General features: G+C 43.4%; 2 protein-coding genes across 7 annotated transcripts in view; both read right to left on the reverse strand.

The window, feature by feature from the left end:
- The window catches only part of TP53INP2 (tumor protein p53 inducible nuclear protein 2), a 41,115-nt gene extending 30,250 nt beyond the window's left edge, over positions 1 to 10,865 (reverse strand). For 2 of the 5 annotated variants that reach the window (XM_042465851.1, XM_042465850.1), the window contains exon 1: positions 10,454 to 10,864. The gene's annotated coding sequence lies outside the window, so the exon portion shown is untranslated. Of the gene's footprint in view, positions 1 to 5,907; positions 5,941 to 9,256; positions 9,634 to 10,453 lie in introns of those variants that run through there. The other 3 variants (XM_042465848.1, XM_042465847.1, XM_042465849.1) reach the window with 3 other exon arrangements.
- ITCH (itchy E3 ubiquitin protein ligase) overlaps positions 1 to 24,408 on the reverse strand; it is a 603,853-nt gene that overhangs the window by 271,457 nt on the left and 307,988 nt on the right. The window lies entirely within an intron of this gene.

Below are 24,408 nucleotides of genomic sequence, written 5' to 3' on the forward strand. Positions count from 1 at the left end.
TCATGTTAATAGGCATGCAAGTTCTGGATTCTAGGGGTTAGTTCCAATGGCCAACACCTATAGAATCAATTGCTGAATGCTAAATACACATAGGTTGATTGATTCAGTGGATCTATTCCAACAGTGGATGCTTTGGTGGAAATCCACAATTGAGAATAGAAACACAGGAAATTTTTACCAAGGGGTTCTGGCATGGGCATGGGCATGAGAAGGCAGGCACCCACTCACCCACACAACTCTGGAGCAAATTAAGCATGCTGGTTCAATATATTGTGTATTTATGTGACCCAAATTCTGGAGCAATCTGTCCCAGCATGATGTGGGAAGTAGGGGATAACTGTGTGGCACTCCCCTCTCCCCCACTGTGCACATAGCAAAGAAAGTGACACAGCTCAGACCATCAATAAGCCTAGCAGGGGCCATCTGCTCACAGTGAGAGGAGATTATGCTTTCCGGGAGACAAAGGCTTTCTCTCTCTCTATCTCTATCTCCCCCTCTCTCTTGGTCCAGCAGAGAGAAAAAGAAAGCTGGTGCCACCAAGCTCTGTTGTGAGAATCAAGCTCCTGTGTATAGATGCACCCACCCTGGCTCCTGATTCTGGATAGGCACAGATTCTTGCCAGATCATATACTGGAGGACAGCTGCTAACATACAGTAAAAAAATAATTTTATCAATGGGAGACTCCAGAGAGTCCCCAGACTTTACCAACATTGGGGCCCTGCCCAACTCTGCATTCATGTGATTCATTTAAAACCGTAGAATATTAGAACCAGAAGGGATCATTATAGGCATATAGTTCAGTGTGTCTCATGCTATCTGATGTGGGGGACTAGACATTGTTTTCCCTAACGTGCCAGGAACCAGTTTCCTGGAAACTCACTGAAGACTGGAAGCCAATGGCTCATGGACTAGTTACAGTCTGTGGAACACCTTTTAGAATAGCACTGATTTAGTCCAGTCTCTGGCCCAGTGCAGGATAAAACTGCAACATCCCTAACAGATGGCCATCCAGTTCTGTTTAAATACTTCCAAAGAAATAAAGCCTCTCACCTCCAGGGTAGCCTGTGTTCTTAGTATTAGGAAGCTTCTCCAAACATTCAGCCAAAATCTGCTTTCCTGTAATTTCTGTCTATTGTTTTGCTTCTGCCTTCTGCCATCATTTCCTTCCACACAGACTCTGCTGCAGGTAAAACATCTGAGTACATCTCTAGACTAAATTCTTCAACGTTCCAAATCTGTATAAGGAACCCTGCATTTTGTTGTATTTTCTGCTGTTCTCTAACCTAAAGTGTGATTCACAAAGAAAGCCAGGAGGCAAAATAAATTGTGGGTAATTTTTATTCTTGCACACTCTAAAACAACCTTCTCCAGACATTGTTGCATTTTTTACTGCAAGCTTCATTAGCCCCCAAACTATCCATTCTTCATACTGGCTAACCTTGATGGGTAGGTAGTACAACACATCCAGAAAGTACTAGGTTGGGGTTACTAGGTTTTAAAAGTAAACTTTTCTGCATGAGCAAGCCCAAGATGTTTGGCAATGAATAAAACAGCCTAAATCCCAAATGTCTCAACTAAAGAATTAAATCAATGAAGTGACTGAATCCATGGAACTTATGTAAGTGTTAACTTCCCTTTGTTAACTTGGTCTACTCTAGTTGAAAGTAACAATTTGTCTCCCCCTTTTCCATCCCATATAAAGAAGCTAACTGGGCTGCTAGCTGAATCTGACTTCAGTAGTTGGAGCTGAATAGCATCCTCCTCCATCACATCCTTCATCTTCACCCTCTTGAGGGCAGCAGGCTAATTTAGAGAATCAGGATAGATGTAGGTGGCACACAAAGCTCTGTTGCTAGTGTTGGGGACAGAGGGTTAAGAGGAACAGACAGAGAATTGCCATTGCTGCTCCCCAAGGCAACTGCCTCCCTCCCTCCCTCCCTCTCTACGTAATGGTAGCGCTTGTCCAGCTGAAATCCAATTTCAACCATGGGGAAAATGCAATTTGGGAAACACTGCAAATCAGTTAGAATATTAGCACTGCAGGCAGTCTGTTCAGCCCTCTCTATCAGCTCGTATTTACTGTCAGAAAAAGAAGCTTCCAGTGACACACATGCAAACTAGTTTAGCCCTAGAAAAACTACAGTCTTTTTATTCTGTCTTACAATGTGAAGGGCTTGCATCTTTGAGCACCCTTTACATTGCATGTTAGTAATTCTTTCTCTTTTTTCCATTCATTCATTCATTTATTCATTCATTCTTTTTTCAGCAGGATGAACTGTTAAGAACATCCTCTTTCTTCATGTTATCATGGTTGTCTGTACTTTGTGATGAAAAATAAAAATACTTGCCCAGGCAAACCAAATTTTGCACTGAATCATATCAGTGACAAAAAGAAAGCAAAGCTGCCTTATGGTTTTGAGTTTGCTTCCAGGCACAGCTCAAAATGCAGGTGATGACCTACAAAGCCCTTTATAGTTTAAGTCCAGATTATTACACAGTGTTCAGTGTCCAAAAACTATCTTCCAAAAACTATCCCTGCTGTAAGCTTTCTTAACACAGTATTCAGCCTCCAAGTACTATCTTTTTATCACTGCAAGAAACACCAGGAAGCTAGGTATTATTCCATTGTCTTCCCTAGGAAAAGAGGGGGAAATATCATGGTATCTGTCTCTTGCACATTATTTTGAAGAATCCAGCCTTCTTGAAAGGTTTTTAATCAGCATGAAAACTGGAAATAAAATGTACTGTTTGTTTCTCATTCTCCCAATCTCTTTGTTTTGTTAATCACACTGACTCCCTAAAATAATCCTGTTAGGTAAGATGAACGTGGGGGCGGCCTAAATGAACAAAGACTATTGCTGCACAAGGACATTACACAGTAGCCAGGGAGAAGTGGGTAGCTCTTATTGTTGTAATTAACTGGGACAAGGCTTCTAGAACTGAACAGAGCTATTATAAGAGTGGCAAAATACCTATTTAGAATGAGAATGTCCCTCCCCCAGATAAACTCTTTCCAAATACTTGAGTGCAGAATGAACACTAAAGACTCACCCAGGGAAACCTTCCAAAACACATCTGAGAATATCTATCCAGTCATCACCACAGAGAACAAAGGCAATCAGGGCTTATGCAGCTTGAGATAGGCAGTCTTCATCACTTCCTACTCAGACTGCACAGCTATGTCAAGAATAGCTTCACCCCTCACTTTGGTGTCTATATTCAATTGTAGTTGGGATCTAAAACTGCCATAATTAGTCACATGTTGCACAGTCCTCATCCAAAACTTTCAAGCACGTGAAGGCAGAACCCCGTGTTTCTGAATGAGATGGACTATCACCACTGCCACCCACAATTCTTCAAAGGCAATTAACCCTAAATGAAAAGCAATATAAAATGAACAGCACAGCAGCACTTTCCATTTTACTCATGCAATTCATTTTCAAGCCACTGTACAGCCTAACTTCTGTTGTTAGTGCTAGCTAGAATAGGGCCACTGAATCAACTAAATTGACCTATGTGTTGACTCACATTCAACAACTGATTCAACAGGTCTGCTCTAGCTAGGACTAACCAAAAAGACTCCAGTGGATATGTTAGTGTCTGCCAGTTGTGTGGTATAGTTGTTATTGTGTTTGACTTGGATTTAGAGCATCTAGGTTCCAATCTTCACTGAGCCATAAAACACATTAGACGACCTTGTCCAGACACTTTTTCTCATCCTGACCTTCCTATAAAGGTAAAGATAAAGTGGGGAGGAGTAGAGGCATGTTTGCTGCTTTGATCTTGAAGGAAAGAACAGAAGTGTAACCAATATAATAAATATGGATACAGATTAACTTCTGAGGAGTTCCTAATACACATGGCTGCAGACAAAAGCTTGGCACAGTTCTACAGTTTTATTATACCAGCAGTTAACTTTAGCACACTTATCAATAAATGACTAAGTGCTTCAGGGAAACTCTTGAGGGGGAGAGGGAATATTTTTTGGAACTATAATTCCCAGAATCCCCCAGCCAGCTTGGCAATGGTCATACTCACTGGGGAATTCTGAATCTTGTAATTAGAAAAAGTACCTTTCCTAGGCTCTGAAGGATCCTGCCTTTTAGTCGGCTGTAAATCACATCTGAAGTATGACCTGAAGAACAACAGCAACTAGCTAGCAATGAGATTAGCTGAATACCCAAAGGGGGGGGGGGGTTTGAGGTGAGAGTGATAAATTTCCTTCATATCCAGCACAGACAGGCCAACTTTGCTCTTTCCATGAGTTGGTCAAAACTGATCAGGTCCAACAGAGAAAACTCAATTCCTGCATGTGATAACAGTGGTCCCTCCACATTCACTGGGGTTAGGGATGAAGGACACCCATGAATGTGGAAAAAATATAAATAAAAAAAACACTATTCTTTTTACCCAAGAGAACCCCTCTCTAGGAATCTCCAGGTCCTCCAGTGCAACTCTATAGTCAACATCTGCCAGAAGTCGATCATAGACTCATGCTGGAGGACCTACAAATGCCTTGAGAACTGTTTCCTCTAAGAACTTCTAGGTTTTTCAGCACAACTCTGTGGTCACCTTCTAGCAGAGTTGCATTGGACCTAGAGATTCCTAGAGAGAACATATTAATCAAAACTACAAATAATCAAATCAGCAAAAGTCAAAGTCGCAAATGTGGGGGGGGGCAACTGTAGGTATAGATTAAGACAGCCACACTTTTGGAGAGGTAGTAGCTCAGCCTCCTACAACCTGGTGTTTTCCAGATATGTTCATCAATAATCTCATCACCTCCAAACAGCATGGGGATAATGGGAATTATGATTAAAGACATCTAGAAAACATCAGATTGTTAAAGGCTACCCTAGCAAACAAGCAAACACTTGTGAAGGTGAAAAGTGAAGCCTTTCAGGAGCAGTAAACATGAAGTGAGTTCCCTAAACCACAGCACCGGCTCTAGGTATTTGGCCACCCTAGGCAAGAAATATTTTGGCACCCCCTGTCGCCCCTCATAATTATTTTCACCCCTGGATTTGTGCTGTTTTGTTTGTTAAAGCTAAACGTGATATAAAACTTAGATTCCAATCTCTCGTCATAGTATTGAGAATTAGTCAAAAAGCCCAAAAAAATATACAAAAAAAGCCAACTAAATTTTGCCACCCTACGCAGCTGCCTAGTTTGCCTTTATGCTATTATTTCTTAGATTGTAAGCTATGGGCAGGTTTACTCTTATCTATTTTATTGTTTGTATGTACAGTGCTGTGCAAATCTACAGCACTATATAAATAATAATAATAATAATAATAATAATAATAATAATAATAATAATAATATGGATGAGCTGACCCTGCTAAACCAGCAAATGGAACCTTGCTGGTTAACTAACTCAGTACAACCAGAACAATGATCACATAACTTCAAGGCAAGTACACACCAGTGCCTCCAATATAATTTTGGTGTACTTCATAGTGTTTTTCAAAAAGTACAGTTTCCCTCTTTTTAACCATTATGCTGCAGCAGGCAATTCCTAGAGAAATCTCAACAGCCACCAAGGCTACCAAATGTGATTCCCCCCCTCCCCCCAGTGAATAGAGTAGGACATGTCTTCAGGACTTTCCTTATTTTCTCTCTATGGAAGAAGAAACCATATAAAACGGTGTGTGTGTGTGAGAGAGAGAGAGAATAATTCATGTAGGATATTGATAATCTGCATTTTGGCTTGCAGAATTGAGGCTTTGATGCAAAATTTTGTAAGTGTTTTTAAAGACATGACTGTTGAGACAACTGAGCATGGCACCACTTCCTTATCTACTGGACAGCCAAGACAGAGACAGCTGGTAGTTTCCATCTTGGTGGAGCAGTAAATCCATGGTGGTTACTTAGGAGTGCTGATGCTTAGGGCTGTTGATACTCACCCCTCAAAATAGATTCAGAACCCAGGACAGCTCCTTTAAAGTGAAGGGTAAAACCTGACATGAGCTCACCACTCCAGTGAAATGGAAACCACAGAGCTAAAACATTTAAATATAGCTTCATTTTTCAAAAAGGGCTATGAGGCCACACTTTTCACCTTAATGCCCTCAGGATGAGGGTTGCAAAGATTTATTTATTTATTGCTAAGGTGCCACTAACACCCATTCCAAATGGCACCTTTCTTAAAGCCCCATTGTTTATTTATTTATTTATTTATTTCAAGGATTTATACCCTGCCTTTCTCCCACAATGGGATTCAACTTCATGGCTTCACACATTTGACCACCTGCCATTTTGTCAGCACATGAAAAGCTTTCCTTCCCTTACTATGCCCATGATTATGATTATTATTAACCTTTATTTATAAAGCACTGTGAATTTACACAACGCTGTACATACACTCTTTTTAATTGGACAGTTCCCTGCTCTCAGGCTTACGGAGTCCTGCATTTGAAAATGCAAACTAAGGAATTTTTTAAAAATCATTTCTATGCTGCCTTTCTCCCAGAAAAGGACCCAAGGAGGCTCACAGAATTAAAAAAAAAACTTAAAAAAAACAACTTTACAAAAAGAATGTAAAAACACTTCAAATCATCTCTAAATAAAAACATTTGGTCCAAAACACACTGCAGGAATCATCCAGTTGGAGACCGCTTTAACTGCCTTTGCTCAGTGCTAGGGAATCATGGTGCTGAATAGAGATGTCAAATAGAAGTGGGCCTAGGACAGAACCCAGTAGGGTCCCACAGGGTTCTGTCCTGGGCTCACTGCTATGCAATATCTTTATCAATGACTTAGATGACAGAATTGGGGGCATACTTATCAAATTTGCAGATGACACCAAATTAGGAGGAGTAGCTAATACCCCAGAGGACAGGACCAAAATTCAAAATGACCTGAATAGACTAGAAAGCTGGGCCAAAGCTAACAAAATGACATTCATCAGGGAGAAATGTAAGGTACTGCACTTAGGGTAGAAAAATGAATTGCACAGATATAGGATGGGGGACACCTGGCTTGACAACAGTACATGTGAAAGGGATCTAGGAGTCCAAGTAGACCACAAGTTGAACATGAATCAACAGTGTGATGTGGCAGCTAACAAGGCTAATGCAATTATAGGCTGCATCAATAGAAGTATAATGTCTAGATCAAGGGAAGTAATAGAGCCACTATATTCTGCTTTGGTCAGGCCACACCTGGAATATTGTGTCCAGTTCTGGGCACCACAATTTAAAAAGGATGTTGAGAAACTGGAGTGTGTCCAGAGGAGGGTGACTAAAATGGTGAAAGGTCTGGAAACCATGCCCTATGAGGAGACGCCTGGAGGAGAAAGGGTTAAGAGGTGACATGACAGCCCTGTTTAAATATTTGAAGGGATGTCATATTGAGGAGGGAGCTAGCTTGTTTTCTGCTGATCCAGAGAACAGGACCCGGAGCAATGGATGCAAGCTGCAGGAAAAGATTCCACCTCAACATTAGGAGGAACTTCCTGACAGTAAGGGCTGTGTGACAGTGGAACACACTCCTTCGTCAGAGTGTAGTGGAGTCTCCTTCCTTAGAAGTCTTTAAACACAGGCTGGACGGCCATCTGTTGGGGATGCTTTGATTGAGAGTTCCTGCATGGCAGGGGGTTGGACTGGATGGCCCTTGTGCTCTCTTCCAACTCTATGATTCTATGGGAATTGTAGTTTATTGTGGCACCAGAGCTCTCTGATACAGAAGGTTTAAATGTCTCACAAAACTACAATTCTGAGCCAGGGCAGTTAAAGCCGTCTCAGCCTGGATTATTTCTGCAGTGTGTTTTGGACCTAAGCCAGGCACTCCATATCAAAGCCACCTTGTCCTGATGATATATTTAAAAAGCTTTTCTAAATAAAATTCTATGGAATTCTATTGTGGCACTAGAGTTCTGTGACAGAGAAGGCTAAACGTCTCACAAAACTGCAAGAGTCCCAGGATTGCATAGCACTGAGCCAGAGCAGTTAATAAAATGGTGTCAAAAATGGATTCTTTCTGCAGTGTGTTTTTGGATCAAATAATGAGCCTGAAATCCAAGAGGTCCAAGCAATGGATAAGGAAAGATGAGCCTGAGGGACATCAAGACCTTGGCTTCTCCCTGGTTTGCTCCAACTCTACTCCCTTCCTTCCTCCACAAAGATAAAAATATCTGGCCCAGGCTGGGCCTATCCCATTATCCTGGGAATGCACTCAGCTCTAGTGCTCCAGTACATGGAGCCACCTTCTTCCACTGGGGTCAGGAGAGGACAACTTCCATCCCTCTTGGCAAAGGCAGGGAAGGAGGAAGGGCCTTTGTGACGTCACAATGTCATATGCAAATAGAGCCTACGTCATCCCAGGCTTCCAATCCCTGGCAGCCAATAGGAAACCAGAACCCACCTTTCGTCTTAATCAGTTCTTTAATAAAAGAGACCCCCCCCCCAAAGATCAAGCATCCTGGATAGGATTAAGCTGCATCCACACTGCAGAAATAATCCGGCTTGACACCGCTTTAACGTCCCCTGGATCAAGGCTCGGAAATTCTGGGACTTGTCGTTTGGTGGGAAGAAGAGAAGGCTAAATCCCTCACAGAACCACATTTCCTAGAATGCCATAGCATTTCATTAATCCCTGGCAGCCCAAGCAGTGTCAAACCGAGTTATTTCTGCAGTGAGGACGCAGCCAAAAGTGGTGGATTTAGTTCTGCAGTGTGACTCACCCCTTAGGCTTCTCTAGAGAAGTCTGGCAAATGGGATTAAAATTTAATTTCAATTTCAATTTAAAATTTAAAATTAATTTAACTTTTGATGGCCCCACGAATAACATGCCTCCTCTTCACAATAACCCAGCATTTTGTGGTGATGGTGGTGCCTTAGGGAACTACGAATCTCCAGGATCCTAGACCGCCCCTGGGATTGGGATCTGTAGTTCGCCAAGGCCCCGGCGGAGAAGGAAGGCTCCTCAGCCTGCAATTGGTCATGAAGCAAATTTTTCCATCCTCCCTCCCTGCTTGACCTCAAGGAGCCCGGCGCCACACAAACAAGGGAATGGGTGTTTTTCTCGTCTTGCTGGCTGCCTTCCCCTCTTTCTTTCTTTCTTTCTTTCTTTCTTTCTTTCTTTCTTTCCATCCTTCTTTCCTTCTCTCCTCTGCATCCTTTTTTCCTCCTCCCCTTGGTATGGCTGTTAAGCCAAGAAAGCCAAGACAAAAGGGGCAGATCTCTGCATTTTGCAAGCCAAGAAAAAGACTCGATTCCTATTGAGAAAGGAAAAATAATAATCCTCTTTTCTTACTTTCTCTCTCTCTTTCTCTCTCTCCATCATCCTATCTTTCTCCTTCCTTCCCTTCGACGATTTCTGGCCCTCTCCCCTGTCTTTTGTTTCCCACCGAAGCCCTGATTCGCAAAGAGAAGGAGCCCCACGATCCTAGTAGGAAAGGTTATGCAATGGTTTAAAGGCCAGAGGAAAGAGAAATCGGATTTTAAGAGCATCTGACTCTGGCTTCTCTTCCATATAATAAAGGCATGCAAGGAATAAACAGAGAGGGGTTTTTTTTTTGAGGGGGGGAGGTTTTCAGTAAACAGAAACCGTCTCCTTCCAAGATTCAGAATACCTGAGCCTCTCTTCTCTTCTTCCCATTCCCTTCCTATCCTAGAAGCCAGGCATTTGACGTGTGTGTGTGTGACATTTTATATATGTGTATGTGTGTAGATAGATAGATTGATAGATAGATAGTTCAGTTCGTCATTATTACGGTCACAGACCGGCATACATACACACACACATACACACACACACACACACACACACATATAAACTGAAAAACAACCAGGTTGATCCGATGTCCTCACCGCCGCCAAGGAGGACAAGGCACTGCCAAATGGAGGACCCAGTGCCAGCAAAAACAGAGGACATTCCCGAAGAAAAGCGTACACACTTGTCCTTCTTAAATGGGATGTGATGTCCTTATAAATCCAAACTGAAGTGGATTTTAAGTGATGTTGTGGCTCTTCGTTGTGGTTGTTCTCTGCCTCGATCCATAGGGAGAGGCGGGTGAGACACTGATGATGACAACAACAACAACAACAACAACAACATAAATTCATGCTTCTTAGGCTCAGAATGGAGGACGGTTTGGAACTCCTCCTGGAGAGAAAGTCGAAATGGAGGACCTCTGGTCACCCTGAACTCAAAACACTCCTATAAATGCAAATTGGTGCTTCTTAGTCCGGCTCAGAATGGAGGACACTCTAGAGTTCCTCCTGGGGAGCAGGCAAGGCATGGAGGACGGGTCCTGGAAAAGGAGGACGACTGGTCACCCTGCTCTGGTGCCACAACAAACTACCATTCCCAGAATTGCAGAGCATGGAGCCATGACAGCCTGAAGCGGTCTCAAGCCGGGTTATCTCTCGGTGTGGATGCACCCTTTGGCTCACACACTGGGGAAAAAGGAGAAGGAAAAGGAGGAGGAGGAGGAGAAGCCACACTTACCTTGCCTTTAATGTCATCAAACGTTTTGTAAACAACGCCACACGGATACGCACACCCCAAAAAATCAAAACAAAAAACCCACAATTATTATTATTAGAAGCACCAGCTTTGAGGCAAAAGAGTCTGTATTTGAGGTAGTTTTAATGGAAAGTCAGCCCAGGTCGATAATAGAAAATTCTTCTTCTTCTTCTTCTTCTTCTTCAAAACAGAACCCTTCCCTTGGGAAGAAAAGAGAGAAAGGGGGATAAAAGGGAGGTGAGGGTGGCGAGTCCAGTGGTCTTCTCAGAAGACAGGCACCATCGCCAAGGGCCCTTCGCCTTCCTTTGATCCGGAGCTTGAGGGTTATTCTTGTTTCTTTTTTCGGTTTTATTGCTGAATCCCCAGTTGATCCTGGCTGAGAAATTAGAACGTTCAAACAGCTGATTGAGACGTCACAAAGGGAGGCCCCGCCCCCGCCCGAGTGGCAGCCAATGAGAGACCGACAACGGCCCGGGGGCGGGGCTTCAGGAGTCCCAGTAAGGGACCCTGGGATCTATGCAAAGCAAAGGGGGGGACACCACCAGACAGACATCCTCCTTTTCCCGGACGCGCCCTCCATTTCCAGGAGGCATGCCAAAACGTCCTCCCTTTGGAAGCAGGGCTTGGGCTGCTGCAGAAAGGATCCAGCCTGGCAGCAGAGCAGAGCAAGCCCAGCATTTTGTAACCAATGCTTCTGCAGAAATAGACTGAAGCCTGGGAAAGCTCATGCTGCCAACTTCTTTTCTCAACACCTACTAAAGTGTTCCTGATGGAAAAACACGGAGGCTTCTTGAGGTATCCATTGTTCTCTGCCTACAAAGAAGCCTGTGGCCTCACAAAAGAGAGGTCCCTGTTGAGATGCAAATGGACTTTAAATTTCCTGGACTTTGTGACAATCTCCCTATTTGTTGCCCAGGAGCCTGCCTGCACAAAAGATATTCCCCCCAGTATGCCATCTTTACTAAAGACTGAAACAGCATGCAGGCAGCTGGCTAACATCTCCAAGTGTTGTTGGTTTTTCCTCTCTCCTGTTTGGTTTGTAACATCTTGCCTGATGAAGAAGCCCATGGAGCTTCGAAAGCTTGCAACAAGTATATTGTATATATTGTTCATTTTGGCTAGCCAGTAAAGGCATCACTGATGGGTTTTTGTTTGCATTTGTTAAATGGCCAGCACAGCTAGCCCTGCATAACATCTTTCTTTCATTAGACTCAAAGGTGCTACGTAGGATCTCTCTACATACAGGATCTAATTACCAGTAAGGCTGTGTCTCCACTGCAGAAATGATGCCGTTTCACACCGCTTTAACTGCCCAGGCTCAATGTCATGGAATTCTGGAAATTGTAGTTTGTTGTGGCACCAGAGCTCTCTGACAGGGAAGGCTAAATGTCTCACAAAACAACAGTTCCAACAGTTCAAATGGCACTGAGGTATGACAGTTAAAGCGGTGTCAACCCAGATTTTTTCTGCAGTGTGGATGCAGCATGAGAAGAAGTGGGCTGCTGCATCCACTAGGGTCTCATTCCCACTTACAAATAAATCGGTTTGCGATCCGAATCAATGGATCAATTTGACAGCGGAGTGTGGTTCACACTACATTTGCCCCAGCAGCATTTTTTCCCTGTAAAATAACCTACTTGTGGTTCACATTCACAAATGAATCGATTCAAAATAGACTCACTCCAGCTGATCAAAGGGTGAATTTAAATTGATTCCGATCCCCATCTGGTTCACATGTGCACGGAATCGAATTATCCAAAAAGACATGGAACAAATCAGCATCAAAAAGACGTGGGTTAAATGGGTCTCTAGCCATGTTCCCTCTTTCCGAATCGCTTCAGCAATTTGGTTCAAGTAGGAACCAGGCTCATTTGAACTGGTTGAAACCAATTTTCAATCCAATTTAAAAGGCAGTGGGAATCAGACCTAGGTTTGGTGTCACCTGGTGCAGTAACTCATGGTGTCATCCCCCCCTGACCTCTTACCATTGATCATACAGAATCATTAGTAACGTTTTTTGTACTAATGTTACTCACCAATCGTAATTCCTGTATATTATTGAATGTCATGGTAATAATTGGGACATAAACAACTGGCAAAATTAACATTATACCTTTAAATTACAATATCGCACACACAGCCTAAATGCATTTACATATACGTAGTTTCATGCACATTATTATTATTATTATTATTAATTAATTAATTAATATAGTGCTGTAGATATGCACAGCACTGTACATAAAAACAATAAATATAAAAGAGTAAACCTCCTATGGCATACATTCTAAGAAATGATAGGATAACACATATAAAATACATAGCAATACAGGAAATGGTTCAATAAAACAGGCAACAAAAAAGAACATCAACTAGCAAGTGACAATCATGCAATGCCTGGGAACGCTTCTCTGAACAGGATGGTCTACAACTCCGTTTTGAAGCTGGTTAAAGAAGTGATGGCCCTTGCTTGCGGGGGAAGAAGGTTCCAAATCCATCTGAGGAAGTAGACTTAAGTGCACGAAAGCTCATGCTGCCAACTTCTTTCTTTCAGTTAGTCTTAAAGGTGCTACAAAATATCTCTACATAGTTTCATGTGGTTGAAGTAAAACTTTAGTAAAATTAAATTAAAATTTAAATTTAACTCCTGGGGCCTCTCCTTTCCCTCTGAGTCTCACACCACTCATACTATCTCTTCTGCATTTTAAAGGGACACAGGTGAATGCCGCAGTCCATTTCTGCCCAAAGGCAGATGTTTGGGGAGCATTGGGGTCAGCCCCCCCCTTAGGGTGTCATCCTATGTGGACTGCACCCCCCCTTCCCTCACCCCATAATAACACCACAGATAAGTAGCATGAATTTATATTTATATGAGTATTTTTCTTATTTGCTCATACCATTTCTTTTTCTTGAATGTCATACATTTTGAAGTGCCTTATCCACTTTTACACTTAGGACATCTGGTCACCCAGGTGGAAAGGCTGATGGGGCAGGTGGCTGGGCTGGGCAGTGTGGATCAAAGTCCTGAACCCTGAGTGAGGAAGGAATTAAAACCCCTTCCTTACTCTTCTCATCATGTAGAGGTGATCCGGAGGAAAACGTTGCAAAAGGGAAGCATCCCAGAATGATCACCCTGCCTTGGTCAGGCCTCACCTGGAATATTGTGTCCAGTTCTGGTCACCACAGTTCAAGAAGGACGTGGAGCATGTTCAGAGGAGGGTGGTCAAAATGGTGAAAGATCTGGAAACCATGCCCTATGAGAAGTGACTTATGGTTATCCGGGAGAAGAAAAGGTCAAGAGGTGATGTGATTGCCGTGTTTAAATATTTGATGGGATGTCATATTGAGGAGGGAGCAAGCTTGTTTTCTGTTGCTCCAGAGACTAGGAAGTGTGCAAACGATCATCAGTTCCATTCTCTGTAGCATTAAGGTTCCCAAGGAAAGGTTTGTCCACAGAATACATAGCCATTGTTTGCTTGTGTATCTTAGCACCCGATCAGTTCTCATACATGAGCACCAAGCCTCTTCTTTTTCTCTATCTAGGACAACATGATGAAGAGTGCTGAAGGTCACAAAAGCTTACCTTTTTAGTGATAGTTCAGTAGTCCAGTAGATTTTATTTTCTTGAATTTTGCTTTTGGACAGTATGCAGTGGTGTCCCTGCACGGAGTGTCACCCGGTGCGAGGAGCCAGGGCTTCTGGGGATGGTGCTTCTGGGGCCAAAAGAGCACTTCCCCCCTTGCTGCCATAGCATACAAAATGGCGCCGTGGCAAGGAGGTGAGGGCGCAGTCCCCCCGGCCTTCTGGATCTTGTGTGGCCATGGCTGTGTGGGACCTGGAAAGCATCCATCTCCCAACCATCCTGGCCTTCCAAGTCCCACAAGGCCATGGCCATATGGGACCCGGAAGGCAGCTTCCCCCTCCTCTTTGGGTGTTCACTACTCTGACTGGGTGTCATCCCCCTCTGGGATGTCACCTGCTGCAGTCCACACCACCACACTCCCCTAGTGATGCCACTGACCATATGGCTGTGCTTCCTTCTTTATTTTAACATTCTTCTTGCATTTCATTCCCTCTCCAGCCACCCCCCCCCCCCCCACCCCCTCTCTCTCTCTCTCTCTCTCTCTCTCTCTCTCTCTCTGGTGTGATGGTTAGAGTGTTGGTCTAGGACTTGGCAATTCAAGTCCCCACTGAGCCATGGAACTCACCAGGGTGACCTTGAGCCAACTACTTTTTCTCAGCCTCATCAGCCTCACTGGATTCCTGTGATGGGAAAATAGGGAAGATCAGATCTCTATATGCCACTTCAATTCCCCAGAGAAAAAACAACAATGTAGCATATAAATAATAAAGATGTGCATGCTCTGTGTGTCAGTTACTGCCAGGTGAAGATAATATGAGGACAACATTTTGTGCAGATAACACTTGAGGGGACTCATAAATCCTGAAATGGGGAGAGGGAGTTCAAGCCCAGCCCTGATTAGCCAAATGGGTTGAGTTCCTCCGGAAATGATTTGGACAAATTGGATCACCTCAAGAATTATCAATCAGAAATTGACTAAATGATCAAGCACTAAGAAATACCAGGGCAGCTGTTGTTTGTTGAGCCCTTCCAAGAATAGTAAAGGAAGGCTGCCTACGTCTGATCTTGGAAGCTAAGCAGGGTTAGCCCTCGTTAGTGCTTGGATGGGAGACTACCAATGAATATCAGGCATTTCAGGTTACATTTCGGAGGAAGGAACTGTCAAAACAACTTCCTGAGTATTCCTCGCCTAAAAAAAACCTTCTGAAATTCACGTGGAGTCTGTCCTGCCAGCACACACCAACGCATGCCGATAAGGAGGTCTCAGCAAGGTAATTAGCTCTGCAGCTGGAAATAGTCCACAAACCTTGCAGGGAGTGAGAGAAAGAGCAAACTGAAAGCCAAAGTCAGGAGAACAGAGATCACAATAGTCAGTCCAGTCCAGAGTCAGGTCAGCTAGAAGGTAGCAAGAGTCCAGTTCATTCCAAGGTCAAGAGTCAAGATACACTGAGCCAGTGCAGAGAGCAGTCACACCAAAGAATCATGCAATAAACTCTGGCACTGAGTTAGCATCTCACAGGTGGTTAAGTAGGAAATTCCCTCCTTGGTGCCAGCTGAGGCTTGTTTGCCAATTGTCTCTCAGCAATCCTCCTGGACCTGCTTCTGCCAGCACTCTCAGCCCTGCGTTGCCTAAAGGAGGGAACCGCCAGGCCTGGTTCCTCCCCAGAGTCCCCACTAGGCTGCTGTACCACCAGAGGAATCCCATCAGCACTAGGACCTGGCTGAACCCCCTCCTCTGGGGCTGGGAGACCAGGGCTGGGCTCTGGTAGAGCAGAATTAACACCAGGTGCAGCCTCAATTACCCCTTGCTCTGGAGTAGACCCATCCTCCTCCTCGTCTTCCGAGTCCTGCTCTTGGCTGGCCATTACAGAGTCCTGTAAGTTGACTGCTGATTTGAAGACACAGACACACACGTGAGCTATCCTATGCACACTTACTTGGAAGTAGGCTATGCTGAACACAACAAGGGTATTTGTGAGTACACCTTGTGCTTGCAAGACCCTTAATTCCTCAGGAAGTTTCACTGAGAATGGATGGGAAAAGTAATTTTCCATCCTATCCCTGCAAGTACCTGAACATAGACAAACAACCTGCCTGCCAGTGTTGCCCCTCCCCAACTAAATGGTCTTTGAGGAGAATCTAGTTCAAAAAGCTTGTGGCACAATCGTTATGAGTCAGACATCATAATGTTCCCCTTGTAGCTCTGCTATGGTCTCCCACCACTGCTTCTGTCCATTTGTTGCTTTTTAATATTGCTTCCACATCAGTCTTTTATAAAGCATTTACCATCCTCAATCATAGAATTTTATCACAGAGGGGGAATGAGTCAGACATCAAAATGTTCCCCTTGTACCTCTCCTATGGTTTCCCACCACTGCTTCTGTGCTTTTGATTCTCCACAAAAACACCCTTTCAGGAGGAAAAGGCAGAATAGCTTGGCAGCCCCATTAAACCCACTGAGTGACCTTGGGCAAGTCACATCTCTGAGCCTCTGAGGAAGGCAATGACATACCTCCTCTGAACAAATCTTGCCTAGAAAACCCCAGGATAGGTTTGCCTTAGGGTCTCCACAAATCAGAAACAACTTAAAGGTACACAACAACAATAGTAACAGCAACCTTTCAATTAGCAGTGCTAGGAGCTATCCAGCTGGACACTCCCAAAAGTATCACTAGATTGCACACAGAGTGGATGCTTTGAATCCCTATGATGTTATGAAGCCACATTCTTTTCATTTTCTGAAGCCATGTTGCAACTAAAATTTATTTATTTATTTACTGCTTTCCCTCCCAGAATTGGGACTCGAGCAGCTAACAGATTAAAAGAACAATGCAATAAAAACATACAAAATGAATGCATTAAAACAAAATTAAACTATTTGCAGAATTAAAACAAATCAACTTTAATAAAAGAATAAAATGCAATTAAAAAGATTTTAAAAAGCTCTTAAGAGGGGTTCTGTTAAAGCAATACAGCACTCTCTAGCATGTTCTTTAAAAACTTTGTTTTAAAAGAAATAAAAACAAAGGCATTGTTTTTTTTAACGATTGCCTTTTAAAAAGTGGGTCATGAGCATTCAGTTGAATGACTATGTATGCTGTGGTTTAATTTTTGTCGGCAGCAGGAGTAAAACTATTGACTGAACTTGAACTCCACATTTGCTGCCCAAATGCAGCTTGGCCAATGGATGGTGCAGCTTCTGTTTTGAGGGATATATGTATCCAATCTGGGATGATATTTAAAGCACTTTGAACATAATCATTTCCAAATTTAAAAAAAAGATGAGGAAAAGAGACTAAAGAGTCAGAGAGCCTACAAATATGCCCCCTTCATACTTGAACTGATATTAGAACTTCATTGATCTGTGCTAGAAGTGGGAAAGGAACAAATCTCCTTGGGAGTTAATCACACATGAAATTTGAACTAAAATCCAAAGCAAATCCGAAGGGAAGGGGAAGCAGAGTCAATTCGAATCCAAGACAATTCATGTGATGAATTATCTCATGTGATGAGCGAAATTGTCATTCCTGAGTCAAAGTGGAGTGAGTGCACATTAAATTATCACAGTGGTGCATACCATTGTGGATTCAACAATTCAAATTGCGCATGCTCAGTGGGGCTCTAAACGCATCATGAACCTTTGCACTTCCGGGGTGAAGGAGGCTACTTCTTGGTTTCTGTTTCATGTGAATGCAACCCTCACGTGAATTGTTCCTGTCACCTCTCCCTCCAGCCTCCGATTGCCCCCTCTGTTGCTCCCATCTCGAGGCTATGGAATTCTGGGAGTTAGAATATGTTGTGGAGTTCTTGGCTCAAGCGCTATGGAAGTTGGAGTATGTTGTGAGGTTCTTGGCTCAAGGCTATGGAATTCTGGGAGTTGGAGTTTGTTCTGGCATTCTTGGCTCAAGGCAATGGAATTCTGGGAGTTGGAATTTGTTCTGGTGTTCTTGGCTCAAGGCTATGGATTTCTGGACACTGGAGTATGTTGTGTGGCCCAAAGCAGAGCAAGCAACTCCAACTCCCAGAATTCCATAGCCTTGAGCCAAAGAAAGAGTTAAAGTGGTGCCAAACCGGGTTATTCCTCTCCCTGTCATCTCTCCCCCCAGCCTCCATGCCCTCCGTTCTTGAAGGAGCACCAGAAGCAAATGGAGCAAAATTGTAGTGCTGCATCATGGGAAATTTGCCACCTTGGAGGTTTTGAGGGGGTTGTACCAGGGCCGAAACAAAGTTGCTTTCCACACCAGAACAATTCGGATTGAAAGCGAAGTGAGCTTGAAAACAATTTTTGTGAATTCACATGTTTCTGAATTCACCAAAATAAGGAGTCACTTTGGATTGACTTTGGATCTGCCTTGGAATGACCCCCCCCATAGAAAGCAATCATGTGTGATAATACAGCGCGCCCGTGTCATACACTCAAGCCGTGGGGTGCACGCAGGGCGCGCGGGGCTGCGCGTCCCATTCAATTGAATGGGGGTGTGCGCACTGCGCGCCGCCGCGCACGAGCCCCATTGTTTCCAATGGGGCTTGAGCATAGGCAGAATTTGCCTTACGCGGAGGGATCTGGAATGGATCCCCACGTAAGGCGAAGGCCAACTGTACATCACATTTTAATGTGAATTCGCATGGTTGGACCAGGAGTGACTTCGGATTGGAGCTGCAAAACCCGTCATGTGATATCGTCGTAGTGAACTCCCAGCTTCCTTCATCATTGGTTATGCTGGCTAGGATTACCGGGAGCTGAAATCTGACAAGGTGCTACAAGACTTTTTGTTGTTTCTGACGTAAGAGGCTAAGATGATCACTTTGCTGAAAACTCTTATCCAGTGGTTGGACAACACTTTCCTCTCCAGTGGAAGTGGCTTTCCTCTGATAGGAATAATTAATGTGGCTTCAGCTAAAAACAGCTCAAGATGCAGGAAGTGGTGAAAGAGATAAAACAAACATCTGGCTAAAAAGACAATGAGAGGAAATGTGATAAACAGGGGGATCCCCCTTACCACAGAGAAAGACTGCAAGCAAGATGTGTGCTTATCTTGTGAAGCTTTCTAAATTAACTGTGTGGACAGTGAGACAGGAACCTGCTCTTGGTTCCAGTACAAACTTTAAAGGAATTATCCAAGGTGCTGAACCTATTGTGGGGTTAGGAATTAACACGTTGTACAGTTACTTTGGAGTCTGGAACAAAAACAAGTAACTTCACCACTCTAGCTGAAATGAAAGCAGTCATCTACCCCTTTGTTTATGAGAGGAAGCAGAATTTGGGAATGTTACTTTTTTGAATTACTGTTCCTAGAATCCTTTAGGCACTAGCCATGCCAGCTCCTGGGAGTAGAGTCCAAAAAAGCCATTTTCTCAAACAGGGAGAATAACCTCATTGGCTTAAATGAACATAGTGAAAACTTACTAGGGCAGGAATTTCAGCATAACTTCAGCAGTCTATGGCTATTGATATACCCACATGCATTCCACCGTACCATCTGGAATGTGCCTGAAGATAAGCAGGGATTGTCAGGGATTTGAAGGGTTAAAACACAGCACACAGGGAAATGCTTGATGTGTGTGTGTTTGGCCATGAGCATTCAGCAGAGTGACAAGGCGGAACAGCACAGCTGAAGCTCATTGGCTCAAGGACACTTCAGTGCCCAAGTGCACGTAGCCATGGATGATGAAACCATGTGTCTGGATTGCACAGGAGACACATGACATGGTTACACACCTGAACTCACTGGGTTTGGGAGACCACATGGTCTGGAGACTATATAAACCCAGGGGTTGCAAGGGATAGCTTGTGGGTTTGTAGTAGGAGTTGGTTTGGTATGGTTTTGAGTTTTAGAGATCTGTATTTGTATTATAGCACTGTGAATAAAGAGCACTTCGGGGACTTTGTTTCTCTGGTGGTTTATCAGAAGAAGCTACAGCATCGGTTTGCTGTGTGTCCCCGGAGGTTCCTGCATTGCTGCAGTTCCTGGAAGACATCCAGTTGCTGTCATCCCAATTGGACTTTGGAGCCACGCTTCAGCTTCTGGAAATTGCCAGCTCTGCTACAAGGGTCTGATTTAACCCCAGGACTCGTTTGAGTTGCTGACAGTGGTTGTTGGACCCCAGCAGTTGCGCTGACAGGGATCTCCATATAGGGCCAGGAAAGAATTCTGCCTGAAACCCTGCACAGCTGCTACTACCAGTCAGAATTTGCAATACTGGCTAGTCTCAATGTAAAGTGCTTTCCTGTGTTCATATGAAAATAGCACAAATTAGATCCTCCCAGCTGCCACAGATGACATCAGTGGGAGAGTGAGGAACAATTTCAGCACCACCAACGTCACCCCATTTGATCTCAAATCCCTGTTTACATTGCAACAAATTGTCCATTAAAGACATGCTTGAAATATCTACCAAAATATGTATGCTAGGAAAAACATTTACAAAATAGATTTAACTAATATGTTTGTTGTTGTTGTTGTGTGCCTTCAAGTCATTTCCAATTTCTGGTGACTCTAAGGAGAATCTGTCATGGCATTTTTTTGACAAGATTTGTTCAGAGGAGGTTTATCATTGCTTTTCTTTGGGGCTGAGAGCTTGCCCAAGATCACCCAGTGAGTTTCATAGCCAATTTAGGGACCAAATCCCCATCTCCAGAATCTAAAGCAGCAGGGGAAAAAAGCTCACTTCACCTTCTTCATGAGTGCTACTCAAAGTGGTGGCCCATGGACCAATACTAGTCCACAAGCTGTTGGTTGCTGGTCAGCAGCAAGTTTCCAAGAAATAAACAGTTATTGTCAATTGACACAAATATGGTACCAGTCCCTGGCACCTTAGGGGGAAATGTCAGTCCCCCACATCAGAAGAACTGACAAGCTCTATGGGACATGTTTTACAGGACAGCCCTTCAGATGTCAAACATAGATGCCATATCAGTTCTCTGTTCTCTCTTTTCCAGACTAAACATGCACAATGCATTCCACTGTTCTCCATACAGCTTGGTTTCTAGACTTTTTACTATTTAGATCACCCTCCTCTGAACATATTCCAGCTTCTTAACACAGGCAGAAAGGCAGAACTCAGTTAACTAAAGTCTCTGAGAAGGAAGCTCCTTTTTATGAAGTCTTTTTACATTTGCTCAGCCTCCATTCCAAGTGATTAGGCTAGCAGGAATGAAGGACAGAGTCTTCTCATTAGTGGCCCCCCATTTGTGGAACTCTGTTCTACTTGACATTCATCAGGCAACGTCATTATGGCCACCAACTGAGTTGTAACACTATAACTGTTTCTACTCCATCCAGATACTGATTGAAGATGTTGGTGCCCTTGTATATGTGATGTTATCTGGTTTTACCTTGTTATTTTGGTTTTATTATTTTTATAATTGTTGTATTTGAGATTTTAAATTTTATCCACTGCTTTAGGCGGATGTACCTTAAAAGGCAGCTTATTTACTTTTTAAAAATAAGTAGATAATAATTGCATTAAAAATTACAACAAAAAGCCAAAGCAGCAATAAAGGCCAAAGGTGTCATTAAATAAAATAGTCTCAATAGACTATCAGAAACCCTGGAGCAGAGTGCAATGATTTTCAACCTTTAGCCTTTCAAATGTTTTGGACTTCAGAATCCCTTATCAATGGCCACACTGACCAAAGTTTCTGTAAATTTAAGTTCAAAGCATCCAGAGGCCCAATGCAAACTACTAGTGTAGAAACTCATGGGGAGGAGAGAATGTTGACGAACCTTGGAACCACTATTAAAAATGATGAGTCCTGCATCTCTAAGTGAATGTTTGAAAGTTACAGGACACACAGAGCAGTTTTTCATCCAGTGGATATTCTTGCAAAGCTTACTTCCATGCACAGATCATGATATGAATTCAAAGCTAATGTAAATTGAGGCATTTCCTAGCTTATATATTGCTGAAATAGATGAAAGACATAGTAGCTGGCCAGTCTTTTGCTTAGTTTGTCAGGAACTAATTATCTATTTTCTTTTTGAAAAGTTTGTATGAATATATATTTTGTGTTTCAAGGAAGACATCTCATTTAGAAAATATCTATCAACCCCAATGTGGACACACATCTTTCATTACACCTTTGTTACATCACAAATATAAGAAACATGAACTGAACAATACTTCTCTTATTGACCAAAGGTTACATCATTTGATGAGTCAATGTGTTTCCTATTTAAATTATTCTTCATATTTGCATGTGATGGGCTCATGAATCACTTGAGAACAGGCGTCCAGGCAGCTTGGGTCTTGTTGTGAATCTGTCATGGGGGTTGGGGGAGAAACAAAACCTAAATGAGTATCACTCAAGAGATTAGCTTTATTACATTAATTTTCCAAATGGATCCCCCTTCCATCAAATTAGTCACTAATCAAGTTCATTTAAAGAGATTTCTAATGTACAGTACTCATTTTTGTTGTCATTCTCATTTATTGGTTTATTGTCTCGGGATCCTAGCATAGGAGCTTGGCTGTTGTATCCTAAAATTGTTCCTAACAAACAACAGAATTTTGGCAATTAGGACCTGACCTATTTCCAGTATAAACAGTAGAAAGGGAGATGTGTCCCTTTAGGGGCATTGCAGTCTCTCTTGGCACATGAAGTCTTGCTGAAAGTTAATCAGTATAGGATCTTCGACTAATTTAAAATGGCAGTCTTTGGGTTAACTCCTTGTCTTAGTTTTGTGTATTTGTTACAACATGAACCATTAGTCATAGGCAGCTTTTAGAAAAGTGGAGTGTTGATCTGGCCCAGCACATCTGGATATTATGGCAATATAAATTCTCTGTTTTGCTAAACTTTCCATACCTTGGTTCAGTCATTGATCAGAACAGAGATTGCAATCAAGAAATCAGAAGAAAACTAGAAATGAAAAGGGTAGCTATGAAAGAACTAAGCAAGATCCCATAGTGTAAAGATATAAAACTAAATGCTAAATCAGGATTGTCCAAGCCATAGTATTTGCCATTACCAGGTACAGATGTGAGTGGAGTGCTGGACAGTGAAGACAGATGACAGAAAGAAAATCCGAGCCATATGAGATGCAGCACTGGAGAAGAGTGCTGAGGATACTGTGGACAGCCTAAAAGACAAACAAATGGGTCCTATAACAGATCAAGCTTAAGCTCTCCCTGGAAACCAAGGTGCAGGACAGACCACCCCAAAAGGGTGGCCTCTTGGCGGCCTTTTTCCCTCCAGAGGGACACCGCAGCTGCCAGACCACACATCGTCCACCTGGAGTAAAAAGAACCCAGAAAAAACAGGTTCTTTTTGTGCCGCCGGGTGGATGTAACGAGTGCACTAATGGCGCACTTGTTACGTAAGCAGCGGGCAGTGATGTGCAGATGATGCACGTTATGTCAAAATGACACCACCCATGTACACGGGACACTGCCATTAGTACACCACCATGCCGTGCTTGGGTTAGGAGCCGTGCCGTTGGTGCACAGTCCCTAATTCTAAAATCAACACCAGCACGGCACATTCAGCTCATCTGTTCTGGGCCCAAGATGACTAAATTGAGACTCTCGCACTTTGGCCACATCTTGAAATGTGTGACTCTCTAGAAAAAGCAATAATGCCAGGAAAGGGCAATAGAAAGAGAGGAAGACCGCATACCAGATGGATAGATTCAATCAAAAAGGCCATAGCCCCGAGACTGCAGGACCTGAACTAAGGACAGGGGTCTTCGAGGTGTCTCATTCACAGGGTCACTATGAGTCAAGCACCCTAGACAGATGGGTGGTGAAATGCCACCCCTCTTTGCTGCACAGCATTGCCACATCAACCAAACGGAGTTGCAACGTGCGTAGCAAAAAGGGAGCCACCTAGAGTGGCTCCTTTTTTGTGCTGTCATAAGGGCTGCAACGCAGCCCTATGACGGCTCTTCTGTCCACAGGCATGTGGGTGCTCGGGCTCCCACATGTCATGGACACGCACTCCATGTGGGCGGGGCTGCAAAATCATGGCAGCGTCCACATGTCATAGGACTCAGGAGCATGCAGTTGGTGTGCGCTCCTGAGCCCTACTATTGCCGCCAGGACGCAGCTTCCTGGCAGTGTGTACCTGCCCAAGATTGTCCCAACGGTAGTAAACAACAACAGAAAATGCTGAACTATTGCTATTGAAATATTGCAGGTACCTTTTGTATCTTCAGGGTAGCCAAGAATTCTGTTGTTGTTTCCCCAGTCTCTTCACAGTTTTACAAATCCTTTTAACCAAGGTGGTAAATTCCTTAGTCTCTTGTCCCATCTTCTCCATTTCTGATAGCGACTTTGAAGCTCTCCCAACATATGCCTCCATGACTTCCATCTCCATCTCCATTGCCAAGTCATTGATTTTAACCCAAGATGG

This window comes from Sceloporus undulatus, chromosome 4, assembly GCF_019175285.1.
Source record: "Sceloporus undulatus isolate JIND9_A2432 ecotype Alabama chromosome 4, SceUnd_v1.1, whole genome shotgun sequence".
NCBI classification, from domain to species: domain Eukaryota; kingdom Metazoa; phylum Chordata; class Lepidosauria; order Squamata; family Phrynosomatidae; genus Sceloporus; species Sceloporus undulatus.